This window comes from Salvia miltiorrhiza, unplaced genomic scaffold, assembly GCF_028751815.1.
Source record: "Salvia miltiorrhiza cultivar Shanhuang (shh) unplaced genomic scaffold, IMPLAD_Smil_shh fragScaff_scaffold_39, whole genome shotgun sequence".
In the NCBI taxonomy this organism is placed as follows: Eukaryota; Viridiplantae; Streptophyta; class Magnoliopsida; order Lamiales; family Lamiaceae; genus Salvia; species Salvia miltiorrhiza.
In genome coordinates, this window is record NW_026651458.1 from 1,340,030 (window position 1) to 1,354,768 (window position 14,739).

The following is a 14,739-nucleotide window of genomic DNA, read 5'->3' on the forward strand; positions in this document are numbered from 1 at the left end:
AGAATTATAGAAATAACCACCTTTCGTTCCCTTAGGATATCCTACAAACAACATTACTTCGCATCTAGGCTCCAGTTTCTTCGCTTCCTTGTCTACCACGTATGCAGGACAACCCCATATCTTTATATGGTTTAGACTGGGCTGACGCCCATACCATAACTCGACAGGAGTTTTAGGAACCGATTTGGACGGCCCATACCATAAACCGCTGTTTCCAAGGCATATCCCCAAAATGAAATAGGCAATGATGCATAACTCATCATTGATCGTACCATTTCCAAAAGAGCCTGTTTCTTCTCTCCGCTACACCATTATGTTGGGGAGTACCTGGTGCAGTCAATTGGGATGTAATCCCAGAATATGACAAGTATTGCTTAAACTCATTTCCGAGGTATTCGCCACCGCGATCAGACCGCAATGACTTGATAGATTTACCCATTTTCTTTTCCACCTCCGCCTTGAATTCTTTGAATTTCTCAAAGCATTCAGACTTGCGTTGAAGTAGGTAAATATACCCATATCTTGAGTAATCGTCAATGAAAGTGATGAAATACTCATACCCTCCACGAGCTTTTGTGGACATCGGTCCACACAAGTCAGAGTGAATCAATTCTAACACATGCGATGCCCTATTCCCCTTTACCTTAAAAGGCCTTGCCGTCATCTTTCCTTCTATACAGGATTCGCATGTTCTAAATGGAACAGCTTGAAAGTCTTTCAAGATTCCATTTGACACGAGCCTTTGGATCCTATTTAGATTGATGTGGCCTAACCTTAGGTGCCACGCATGTGTATGTTGTTCATGAGAAAAGTATTTCCTTTTATTTGAATTTGGACAGAGTTATTAATTGGACATGTAATAGTATAGAGAGAGTTGTTCAAAATTTCGGAGCAAATAGTCATGTTATTTTTCATGATAGAGACACCTCTATCAAAAGTAACAGAATATCCATCCAAAAACAATTTTGAAACATAAATTATGTTCCGCCGAAACTCCGGCACATATAAAATATCTCTCAAAACTAAAATGTCATCACCAAAACATAAAGATAAATCTCCAATAGCAACAACTGCGACCTTCGACGCATTGCCCATGGACATGGTGATCTCATCACTTCCCAGCTCCCTTGCCGGCTTGAAGCCCTACAAAGTGTAACAAACATGATCAGTTGCCCCCGTATCCACTACCCAAGAATGAGTAGAAAACGAAGCTAAACATGTCTCAGTTACTAGAACTTGTGACATACCTTGTCCCTTTGCCTTGAGCACTGGACAATCTTTCTTCCAGTGCCCAGTCTTGCCGCACTTGAAGCACTTTTTGTCGCAGCCCGCCGTCTAGCCAGTGATAGCGTAGACCGGGTATCGATACGACTAAATAAAGGAAGGAAATAAAGGCTAGAAAACTGATCTCATCTTTAAACGGAAGCAAGATGACAATTCATACTAACTTTAGCAGCTTAACATCCTTTCTAGATCATAAACATTAGCATTGCTATAAAAGCCAAAGCATCGAAGTTTTTGTCAACATTTACAAACGGTCATGGTTCAATATTTATAAGGATTCAAAATATACAGAGTTACACAACAAAATGGTGATCAAACTATATGTATGGAGACATATAGCTGAGAGCGTATTCCTTAATTAAGTCTAGAACAACTCTGAAAACATAATGCTGCCATAGAGATGAAAGTACGACAAAAGATGATCATCCGAAACAACAATCCCCTCCAACACCAAGCCATCCTCCGTCCATGCTTATCCTGCACATTTAGAAATATATGCAGGGCATGAGTACATAATACTCAGTGGGCAGACGCCGAAAGACAAGAAAGGTGCTCCTAGAGCTATATGTTTGAAACTTGCCACATCATCAACAATACACATGAAAGATAGCATAAAAGAAACTGTGCATGCAGTTTTATTCATAAACATCATAAATAAGTGTCTGCAGATAAGTAATCAACATGTATGTACCGCATCTACAACTTATCATCATAACCAAGGTACTGAGAAGTAGGCCTCCTTCTCAAGCACCGTGACTGGCGACCCGAAGACGGCTCACAGTCACCTCTGTGTACACAACCCCGCTTGTGGCAGGATCCGAATTCGTCTCATCAGTAGAGGGTAACACACAAGCACAATATAAAAAAAATTGGCAAGCCAAACAGTTCTTAAACATCATTTAACTCAACATTTGATAAGCTCATAACATCATTAAATCATCTCAGAAAGCTCGTAATATTTGCATACTCAAAGTATTGTCCACGTAATAGTGGTTATGAACATACTGCCCACCTGTAGAGCTCGACTTACTGCAGGTGGTACTCGGAGAAATCTTCACTTGCGTCCTCGACTGGTCTCTTTAGTTGTAAACATCGGAGTAGTGCATGCGACAAGTTAGAGGAACTAGTTAGAAACTTCCTCTCTAAAAGCTTAACCTTAATCTTATTATAACATCCATCATAATTATTCTTCAGCTTATCTCCGTCTAATCACTCAACTCTATGACAATAAACTCTAATCTTATTCTCAACTTAACACTCAAAAGGCTAGATTAAAAGCAATCAAGCACATAGGCATGCACAAACACATAAGCATACAACTCACACATAAACACATCACAAACAAGCAAGCATAAGTTTGGCTCGGTGACCAGAGCAGAGAAATGCTCGGTGGTCAGAGTGGAAAAGCTCGGCAGAGCAGAGCAGACTATCTTGTCAGAGCAGAGAAGAAACTCTCGCCAGAGCAGAGCAAAAATTTTACGTCAGGGCAGAGGGAAAATTTACGTCAGGGAGCAGAGAAATGATTCTCGGTCAGAGCAGAGAAATGAACTCTCTGTCAGAGCAGAGAAATGAACTCTTTGTCAGAGCAGAGAAATGAACTCTCTGTTCAGAGCAGAGAAATGAACTCTCTGTCAGAGCAGAGAAATGACTTCTCGGTTCAGAGTAGAGGAATGAATTCTCGGGTGAGTAGAGCAAGACTCAAGACAGAACAGTGCAGACAAGAGCAAACTCGAAAATTCATCAACTTTTTCATTCCCAAAGTTCATCAAACACTCCCAAACATCAAAATACTATCATACAGCATCATAGCCAACTCACGAACTTTTACAAACACTAAAATCATCAAATATCACGTTAATCCTTTCATAAGTTCTTACTCATCATCAAATCATCATTCAAGACATAACTTACAGATTTTTCCCAATTTCTTATATCAAACTAAATTTTGTAAAACTCATATCTCAAGACTAAGCTTTGCAAAACACACCTTAATCACTTCAAATCATCACATATGACACATTTCTCATCTCGATTTAAGAAAAGAAAGATTTTTAAAGGGCATGAACCCCAAATTTTCGAAAGTGAAGAAAAAGGAGGAGGGGGAGTTTCTCATGCTTAAATCATCCTTTTACACACATATATCTCAACAAAAGTCTAGATCCAAAAGATCAGAACACTTACTCAAGTAGTTTCAAGAAAAAGGAAGTCTTCTCTCTATTCTTCAAGCTTTAAACTCCACTAATTTTCTTGAATCAAGAGTAGAAAGTGTTTAAGGACTAGATTTAGCGAAGTATTACACTACAGTTATGACTACAGAAGCTTGAGCTTGGTCTCCAATGGAGGAGAGAGAGAATGGAGATTTGGTGATTCATCTTTGGTGATCTTTTGGTGCAACATCGGTAGAGAGGGAGAGAGTGAAAGAGTGCCGTGAATTAATGAAATGAGGGAGGTGAAATGAATTTGGCTTGCTTAGTAAGAGAGATTAGGGACAATTACTATTTTCATTTAATGCCTTGTCTCCCCCTAAACTTACATCCTAATCCTTCTAGCTCCATCCATGCTACACGTCCAACTCTAGCAATGTTAGGAAATTTGGCACATGCTCAATTGGATTAAAAAAAACTAGTGTGTGAGTGTAGTAGTATGTGGTTTAGGAATAACCCATGTGTTCAGCTACATTAATAAAATGCTATAACACAAAACTCTTGTGACCAAAATTAAAAAAAATATTTGCACTAATATTAGTGCACTCACTCAAACAATCTCAGATAAATCACGGATCATGTGAGTGTAGGAATGTGTGGTGGTAATTAAAAAAATCATGTATGCTAGTATTCAAAAATCACAATTACTCAATTATAAGTGCACACGTATCAAGTAAATCACATAACGTCAATCAAAAAGCTCACAAAGTTATCACGTTAAAGACGGATCATCATTCGTCATTAATCTAATCGTCACTCTAGCTTAATCCTCTTTATAGTGACTCTCAAACACTACCTCGACTCTATCTCTTCACATTTCGTCTCAACTCGAAATCAATTAACATCTCCATCTCAACTCTAACATCATTCTCAATTCTATCAACATCTCTATTTTACTCATATAACTATCCATCGATAACTTCCTCTCGTCTTTAGTAAGCTAGTCTTCAACTCTCAATAGTATTTCGATACTATTGCAAGGTAAACAAAATAGCAAGGTAAACAAAATACGGGGTGTTACACTTTTCCTTTCCCGTAGGCTTATTCACACCACCGGTAGGGCCGCCCTCTTTGCCACTCCCACTAGCTTCCTTGCCTCCCTTGCCCTTCGGACCTTTCCACTTCTTTTTCCCGCCTTTCGACGAAGAAGCAGATCCCTTGGCAGCGACAAGTACTTCTGTCCTATTGCCCATGACTCCCTCTGCCGTAACTAGAGCATTCAATAACTCGTTAAGAGTATAGTTGACCTTGCTCATAATGGCATTGAGACGAAAGTTCTCAAAAGACTTGGGGAGAGAGTTCACGATGATATCGACTTTGGCTTCTTCTTCGATATCTCCTCCGAGTAACTCGAGCCTATAAAAAAGATTTATCATGTGCATGACATGCTCGTGAACAGAACTGCCCTCGCTCATCTTACATGCTAAGATTTCTCTCATTATGTTAAAGCGAGCAGATCTCTCGGACTCCCCATAAACCTCAGAGAGGTTCAACATGATGTCAGCCGCGTCATTCATGACCTGATGCTGGAGTTGCAAAGTTTGTGACATAGTCATCATAATATAGCACTTGGCCATATTATTTGACTTGTGCCACCTTTTATGCGCCTCTCGTGCCGCATCAGTCGACTCATCAGTAAGGGCCGCAGGACGTGGAGTAGTAAGCACAAAACTGTGCTCCTCAGCGTCAAGAATATATATAATGTGGTGTTTCCATTCAGTATAGTTTGGACCGGTGAGATGATTGGAGACATAGACATATCTGAATGTAAAACAAAATAAACATGTAAGAACATGAAGCACATAATTCGTAACAATAATATTGTAACCTTTTGATAAAACAATATTATTTGAAACCTCCAACCGCTCAAGGAATCTCATATGCAAGCCACGCGGGTGAACGTTTACACACGAACTCCTCAACCAGACTATTTACCTAGTCGTTTAATTTCCATCCATGTCAACTTAACCTTTTGACAAAGGAAATTAATAGTTGGACCTTAACTAGACCATATCATAATCAAGAAGGGACTCCGCGGGGAGTTGTACATTGTACTTGATATAATATCTAAGCAATGACCACAATTTAACCTTGATAATTAAATTCTCGAAATTGACATACTCACTCGGACCATGCCGCTTTCAATTTAAATATCTTGGTTATCTTATTTAATTCCATTCTCCAAAGTACTCGTGAAAATCATACAAGCAAGCCACGCAGGTGGACGTTTACTGCATAACTCCCACTACTTTAATGGATTTAAATATTTTTATAGAAACCTCATCTGACAAACTTATGAAAGAACAAACATGAAGTAAGCCACGCGGGTGGACGTTTACTCACATTGACAATCACTTTGTCTAGAGACCGCATGTGGAGGTCTAAAATAATTTTTAATCACTTAAAAATTATTAAAACTTCTTAGTCTTTTTCTTTCAAAATGTTTGTACACGCTCAAGCACATAATCCTAAACATGCTCTTCTAGAACGCAACACGTAAAACATGCTCGCAGAATTCTAAAACATGTTTAAGGAAACGATAAACCTAGCATGCTTATCTAAGCGCAGTTAATAAACACATATTAACAAGCAAAGACAAAGACAGCAGGTAAAAAGCATAAAGGATTAACACTACGACATGCAAAGAACATAATAAAAGATAAAGTTCTTCGTGACCCATTCGCGGAATCCCAATTCTAATCTATTTCATTTAAAAAAAAAGCTCGGCCCGAACTACTCCATCAGGCCCGTGTTGGAAATAAGGGTTTGAGCCCCCTGGGGTTTCTCGAAACTCGCGCCACCCACGCCTTGACAGCAGTCGGATCAGTGCGGCAGCAGCCTCGGCGCGGCAGCCCTCGGCAAGGCAGCAGCAGCCTCGGCAGGGCAGCAACAGCCTCGGCGTAGCAGCAGCCTTGGCAGGGTACAGCACCGGGAGCAGCAGCGGCCGCGCGGTGCCTGACCGGGCGCGCAGCGCACGACGTGCATGCCCTCATCCGCCTCGGTCCCGTGTCGCAGTCCGACATCTAGCCAGTGATAGCGTAGGTCGGGTATCGATACGATTAATAAAATGATAAGGTAAAACAAGGAAAACTAGATGACTCATCAAGCGAAAGCTAATAATAATTCATGCTCAAACAAATAAAATATCATCAACCTTAATAGAAATATTGTCGGCTTCATACATTCAAACATATCAAGGTTCTAGTTAATGAAAACAAAGGGAGTATAGCTAAATATTTACAAGGATTCAAATTGTTTAGGGTAGCACAGCAAAACGTGATCAGACTATATGTATGAAGACATATAGCTGAGAGTGACAATCTTAATTAAGTTCAAAGGAGATAGTCTTCAACTATTTACACTACCGTATAGGAACAGAATACGGTACTCAAAAGTTGTCTAAAAACAACAACCCTTCAGCGGTCCCCCAATCTCTCTCCTTACTCATCCTGCACATTTAGAAATACATGCAGGGCTGAGTATGAAATACTCAGTGGACATAAGCTGAAAATAAACAATCTCGCTCTTAGAGCTATAAATTTAACTTGCCATTTATACTTTACACAAGGGTTTTATTCAAAAGAACCCGTGTAAGCAATTGATAAAATATAAGCATCATAAAGTAAAGAAAAATAGACTGCAATCACAAATACTTAGCATGTAGTACCACTTCTACAACTCATCATTATCAAGGTACTGAGAAGTAGGCCTCCTTCTCAAGCACTGTAACCGGCCGACCTGACAATCGGCTCACAGTCATTTCTGACTGGCCAACCCGGTATACAGCTCACGGTTACCTCCGTGTACACAATCCCGCCTTTGGCAGGACCCAAAATCATTTCATCCGTAGAGGGTAACGTACAGGCTCGTCGTCATCAAAACTCGGCAAGTTAATTAGTTCAAACATCAATTTATCTCAAATCATTTTAAAAACTTATAAACATCATCATAATCATCATTTAGAAAGCCAGTAATAGGGGTATTAGAAAGTAATGCCCACCTGGAAATCCTAGCTTCGGTTCTCGTACTTTGGAGCAATCTTACTTATGCCCTCGACCCGTGTCTTCAGGTATCATCATTGGCGTAGACGGTTCATGTAATAAAATAAACGTCGATCAGACAAAACCTCACTAAGTTCACTGTTCTCATCTTAGTACTACTCTTCATTTCTCATTGGTACTTTCTAACTAGTCATTCTTATAATAATAATAGTTCTTAAATGTTCACCGTTTCTACTCTCGACTCATCACCAAATTTGGTTAAGTAAATTAAGCACGAAAAAAAAAAATTCATATCTATATATGTATATATATATTCCATAGCATTTTTATGAATCAATACGGTGTATAGTTATCGCCATTAACACATGCAATTTAATAAATCAAAGGTAGGAGTGTTGTGAATACCTATTACTAGACCTCATATACTCTGTCCCAACTTCAAGCAATAAACTGTTTTACCTCGGAACTTTCCTGGGTTTGGAATTCATACCAATTGAAACCTCTTGAAGTCTAGTTTCATTTAAAAAAAATAGGTTGCAAAACTCTAAGTGGTTCAGGAGATATGACCATTTTCCTATAGCCTACCATATTCGGCAGTTTTGTGCAAAATGACTTGAAAATTTGTGGATAGCTATCTAACATGTTCATCTTCTTGATATAAAAATTTGGAAACCATAAACTCAGGGGAAGCTACTGGAAAGGTGACTCTAGTATCTGTTTCTTCCAAACTTTTGGTAGAAAGTTGCAGTTGGAGATTTATAATTTAAAAGGGTATCAAACGATGTCCAAAAGACTTTAAATTTTTTATGAGCGTTTATAACACTTATATATACTTATCATAAAAGTTTCAAGATTTTTGGGGATCAAAAACCCTGTCGAATTCAATTAAGTCAGTAGCTTTGTAAGCTAGCCAATTAACTCATCAATTAACCAATCTTAAGCATATAGCCAAGTATGCCTTATTTCCCATCAAACCAATTCATCATAATCTTTATCAATCATCTCTAATCATCATTTTAATCCATCAACCATGATATCTACAATCTCATAAGCTCATATTCTTACCCAATCCTCACTTACTTCATGAACTTCAATTTCCAACATCACACAAACTAACACCTTCAATAATCCATATCTCAAAATAAATCCATGCTTTTCATTAAAAAGACAACAAATAACATCTTAATAACATGTATATACTCTCCACTTAAGGTTAGAAGAAGACAATATTTTAGAAGACTTCCAACCCTAGTATTTTTCTAAAATATTGAAGAAAAGAAGAGGTGATGTTTTCATGCTTTGATCCTCCATTTTCATGTTTATCAAGCTTAAATATAAGTAGATTCATGTGTTTAGAAGCTTACTCTATGATTTTTGAAGAGAAAAGTATAGCTCCTCCTTCTTGAAACCAAGCTTTCAAACACACTCTATCTTTTGATTTATGGAGATAATGATGTTTTGTGCTTGATTTAAGAGCTTTCTATGGTGTAGAATTGATCTATGGAGCTTTGGTTATGCCCAACAATGGAAGGTGTTGATGGAGAAAGAGAGAGAGAAGAGAGAAGAAAGGGACAGCTGCTATGGTGAGGATGAAAGAGAAATGAGTTGTTTTATATAATCCCATTTACTTAGCCATCAAGTATGGAAATATAACACATGCTCAATTATCCATTTGCATAAAATATCTTATCCTTTTGCTTAGTTATCCACTTGCTTTGACTTCCCTTTCTAAAGTCAGTTATGCACTCTAAACAGTCTCGGTGGCCAGAGCTGCTTCAGCTTTGGTTCTGCTCCGGAACCAGAGCAGAGAACAGCTCGACAACAGCTCTGCCACCAGAGCAGAGCACATCTCGACCACCAGAGCAGAGCTCGATTTTAGCTCTGCCACCAGAACATAGCTCGATTTCAGCTCTGCCTCCAGAGCAGAGCTCAACTTCAGCTCTGCCTCCAGAGCAGAGCTCGACTTCAGCTCTGTCACCAGAGCAGAGCTCGGCTCCTCCTCCAGAGCAGAGCTCGACTTCAGCTCTACCTCCAGAGCAGAGCTCGACTTTAGCTCTGGCTTTCCCAGCTCTGGCCTTCAGCTCTGCCTTTTAGCTCTGACATTCAGCTCTGTCGTCAGAGCAGAGCTCGGGTTTTCAGCTCTGCTGCCAGAGCAGAGCTCGACTTCAGCTCTGCCTCCAGAGCAGAGCTCAACTTCAGCTCTGCCTCCAGAGCAGAGCTCGGATCAACTTCAGCTTTGCTTCCAGAGCAGAGTTTGGATTTAGCTCTGCTGCCAGAGCAGAGCTCGGCTCAACTATTGAAAGAAGAGAATTTTTTTTAACTTCATCAATGTTCAAACATCACCTCTATACATCCTTATTTTCTCAAAGTATTTCATTCTCTAGTTCCATCATCGAAAAAAATAATAATAATAATAACTCAATCTATTGGGATATCTCATCTCATCATAAGCTTATTTTTATAACTCAGTGCTCTTAAAAATAAATCTCAAAATATTTATAATGAGGTAAAAATACGGGGTGTTACATCCCGGCAGTGTATGCGCGTGCCGTGGTGCACGGGGCTCGCGCAGTGCGCAGCCCTTCTTGCCCTTGGTGCCCGCCGCCTCCTGGCTCTCCAACCTCCATTCATTCGATGTTGATTCATCGTCGTCTTCATCTCGATTTTAAGCAATTACAGATTACAATGGAAAAAAAACAAATACAATTTGAAATCCTAATCTAACCATGGATTTTCTCGTGGTGAAAAATGATTACAACGTCAAAACGACGTACCCCACGAATCAACAGACCACGAAGAACAACAGCAGTAAAAACAACGCACATTATTAATCGTACGCAAATTAACTGACAGAGCCAAGAAAAGCAATCCAGGCTCTGATACCAATTGAAGGATTAATAGCTCCAACAGGATCGTTTCTTGGATATCTTAATTTACCATACAACGATTAATCCTAACATGCTCCTATGAATTTAAGTGCTGCACGTTGAAATTAGAATTACTTACTTGTAAACTGTATGCAAAGGCTGTCGATGATCGTGTTGAACGACTCCAGCTCTGACCTTCTGAACTGTATCCCGCTCAGCTTTCACCGTTGGATGGACAACGAACTGTGAAAGTCCGAAGAGAGAATTCTGCTTCACACGTTTGGCGCCGTTTTCCCTGCTCTCAAAGACCTAATTTTTATGTGTGTATTTTTCCTGAGAGCAGATAGCTGTATTTAAATAAAATACACGTGTGGGGCGCCAGTTTCTTAGTGCTAGGAGATTTCTCCCTCTGCTAGGGCAAGGAGACTTTGGGCCAGTCCAGGGACCAGATACAAGGAATAAAGATGGGCCTCAAATAAATTAATTCTCCATGGTCAGCCGAAACCATAATTAATTTATAAATATTAGTTCATTCCACTAGAGAACCAATATTGACTTACCCCTTTATTGCCGATGATGAGTCGGGGCTTGTATTTAGACTTATTAAATCTCCGTATTTAAAATATCTGACATCCATTAATTAATTAGAGCTCTGACAGCTTAAATTAATTAATCTCTTTGTAATCCTTAAGCAGTACCACTCAAACTTTATTATTGCGCTTGAACTTAATCAACCTGCAGGGTTTAATGCAATAAACCTTATTGAGCTCCTTAAGGGGATGTCATTATCCTTTACCGAATACGGGTACTAATACACATAATCAAATATCATATATTGACCGCTATCACCCAAGATACAGAGTACTCAAGTTACTATATAACTCTCACCCATAGTAAATCAAAGTGATACACGAATCAACACATATATTCGAAATCTTATTAGTATTAAGATTCTATTAAGTCACCGAGATCTTGATTCTTCACTTATGTCAGACAGAAGAATACATCTCACTGTGATCCTATCAATACGTTGTGACGTACCAGCATAGACAAGTAGTCAAGACAAACTCCTTCCATCTATACTGCAGCCTAAACCAATGACTCGTCCTAAAGTCATCTCAGCTGTGATCATTTTATATCTCTTAAGGTTATTCCAATTATATGGTCTTCTGTGATCTACAACACACCATATAATCTACTTATAAAGAGATAAGGATTATACATATGCAATCATGAACACAATCAGATAGGAGATTAAATAGTGAACACAGGAATCATTGTATACAAGCATAAAACGTTCTTGCTTTCAATATACAAATCCAACAACTCCACCTTATCACGAATGTCCCAATGCAAACCAACTAAGAATCTCGCCATAGTCGCCTCCCGTTCCTCCACAACATTGGCTCGAATCATGGCAACCTCCATCTCCTTGTAATACTCATTCCCACTCCTACTGCCCAGTTTCAAATTCTGCAACTTGTTGAAAAGCTCTCGGTAGTAATGATTAGGCATGAATCGCTTCCTCATCATGGCCTTCATCTCATGCCAATTTTGAATTGGTGGTTCACTGTTTCTCCTCCTACTCGTCACCATCTGATCCCACCAAACAAGTGCATAATCTGAGAACTCTATTGCAGCCAGCTTCACCTTCTTGAGCTCTGAATAGTTGTGGCAGTCAAACAGAAGCTCCACCTTTCTCTCCCATTCAAGGTGCGATTCTGGATCATTTTTCCCTTGGAATGAGGAAATGTTCATCTTGATGCCCAGATTGTTATCTTGCCAAGTCCTACCGCCATCTCGATGTCAGTCCTCTTCCTATCCAAAATCTATGTCCTATTCATCACACTGACGATACTGTAGGCAATTAAATTTATAGCCAATTAAATCCGGCCATGTGGAAATTACAAATTAAATATGAAATTATATATTTTATTTTATATTTTGGAATTAAATTAAATATAATTCCAAGATTAAATAAATATATAATTAATATTTGATTATGTGGATTTATTGACCAATCAGAAATTAACATGTGGAAAATCTACATAAAATATTAAATATTTTATGTAGATAAATATAAATCTTGAGGAGCCAATCAAATCGTGCCACCTCAGCCCTTAAAGTCCAATATGAGGGCCCAAAGCCCACCAGCCCACTCCATTCTTCACCTATAAATATGGGTCATTTGTGGAGTCAAAAGAGAACAGAAATCATTTGAGAGCTCAAGCATTGAAGGAGTAATTCTCTACGACGAAGTCATGTCCAACAATCAAGGCATTCTGCAAAGAAGATCAAAGAGTTCTTCATCAAATTCATCCAAGTCAACGTTTGATTTAGAAATAAGGTGGAAGCCCTCTGGATTGACGTTATCAAATCAAATTCTAGTCAACGTTCAAGTTCAAGGAGATCAAGAAATTATATTTCCCTCCAAGGATTTGAAGAAGTTTGAAGAGGAGAATCAGCGGATTAAAGTAGAGAATCGCAACCCACAAAAAATTAATTTCAATCCACATATTTTGGATTTGTACACATTTTTGTATTTCATTTATTGAATACAATAAAATTTGTGTTTACAAATTTTGGCACGCCCAGTGGGTCTTCTCTACCTCTCATCTCTCTTTTTCACCAACAACAACTCAAGCAAATTCAAATAGAGAACAAAGCTTCAAGTGCTGCCCTAAACATCACTTTGGAGAACATTGGTGTTATCACTTGAGGCAAAGCTAGGCTATTGGAGGAAATTTCCAAGTCTGCTTCAGCAAGGGAGGAGTATTCAACCGCGAGCTACTCTCTTAAAGCTCCCGTCATGGTGACAAACGCTTATACTCTGGAGGAACAAATTGCTGCCTAGCTAATCTTGTTGAAAACATGAACAAGCATATATTGGAGCAAGATGCCAAGATCTCAAAGCTTATCTTAGAGAAAGGAGAAGAAAGTCGAGTGAATGACGAAAAAGATGAAGAAAGCGATGATTCAGAGTCATTCGAGAAACACCATGAAGAAAAGACGCCTTTAAAGAACATCCAAGTCTCTTCCGATGGTTTCATTCAAATCGACCAACTCAAAGAATTCATCGAAGGAACTATGAAGGCTAATGGTAGCTCCAAGTCATCCATGATCTACTCCAAACCTTATACTAAAAGAATTGATCAATTAAAGATGCCTCTTGGTTATCAACGTCCCAAGTTTTAACAATTCGATGGAAAGGGCAATCCTAGACAACATGTGGCTCATTTTGTTGAAACGTGCAATAACGCTGGCACCTATGGAGATCATTTGGTCAAGCAGTTTGTTCGCTCACTCAAGGAAAATGCTTTTGACTGATATACGGATTTAGAGTCGAACGCGATCGATAGTTGGGAACAGTTGGAGCACGAGTTCCTTAACCGCTTTTATAGCACTAGAAGAACTGTTAGCATGGTGGAACTCACAAGTTCTCATCAATTCAAGGAAGAGCCGGTGATTGATTATATCAATAGATGGAGAAACCTCTGCCTCAACTACAAAGACCGATTATTAGAATTATCCACTATTGAGATGTGCATTCAAGGGATGCATTGGGACTTACAATACATCTTGCGAGGAATTCAGCCTAGAACATTCGAAGAACTAGCCACTAGAGCTCATGACATGGAGTTGAGAATGGCTGCAAGTGGAATTGAAGGACCACCGCTTCAAGAGTCCCGCAAATTCAAGGACAAACAGGAATTCAAGAAAGGAGCTAAGTCTTTTGACAAGACGCCGAAGAAAGAGTCAATGGTGGTAAAAGCAATCTTTGTCAAATTCTTGAGAAATGATGACAACAAGGGCGACAAGCAGAAAACTTCTCAAGATGTGGGGCACAGAAAGCTTACTTTGAAAGAAATACAACAAAAGCAATATCCTTTCTTAGACTCTGATGTCTCCGGGACATTTGATGATCTACTTAGAGAAGGACTTATTGAATTGCCAGAGATGAAACGGCCAAATGAAGTTGGACAAACTGATGATCCAAAGTACTGCAAATATCATCCACTGATTGGACATTCCATACATGATTGCTTCATCTTCAAGGATAAAGTTATGCAATTAGAGCAATAAGGGAAGATATCACTTGAAGAGGATAAGTCCACCGCCAATCTTGTCACTGTTGAGTCCAACAATATGGTGGAGTATTTTGAAATCTTGCATGACTCGGTTTGCCAAGAAGAAGATAGAGTTGAATCAAATGTTGTTGATAAGGAGGATGTCTTCGCGATAACATTCTCTGATGAAGATTTAGAACTTGGGTCTGAACCTCACAATAGGCCATTATTTGTGAGTTGTTATACCTATGAGCAAAAGGTGAATAAGATACTCATCGATGGAGGGTCTGCGGTCAATATCTTGCCCTTAAGAACA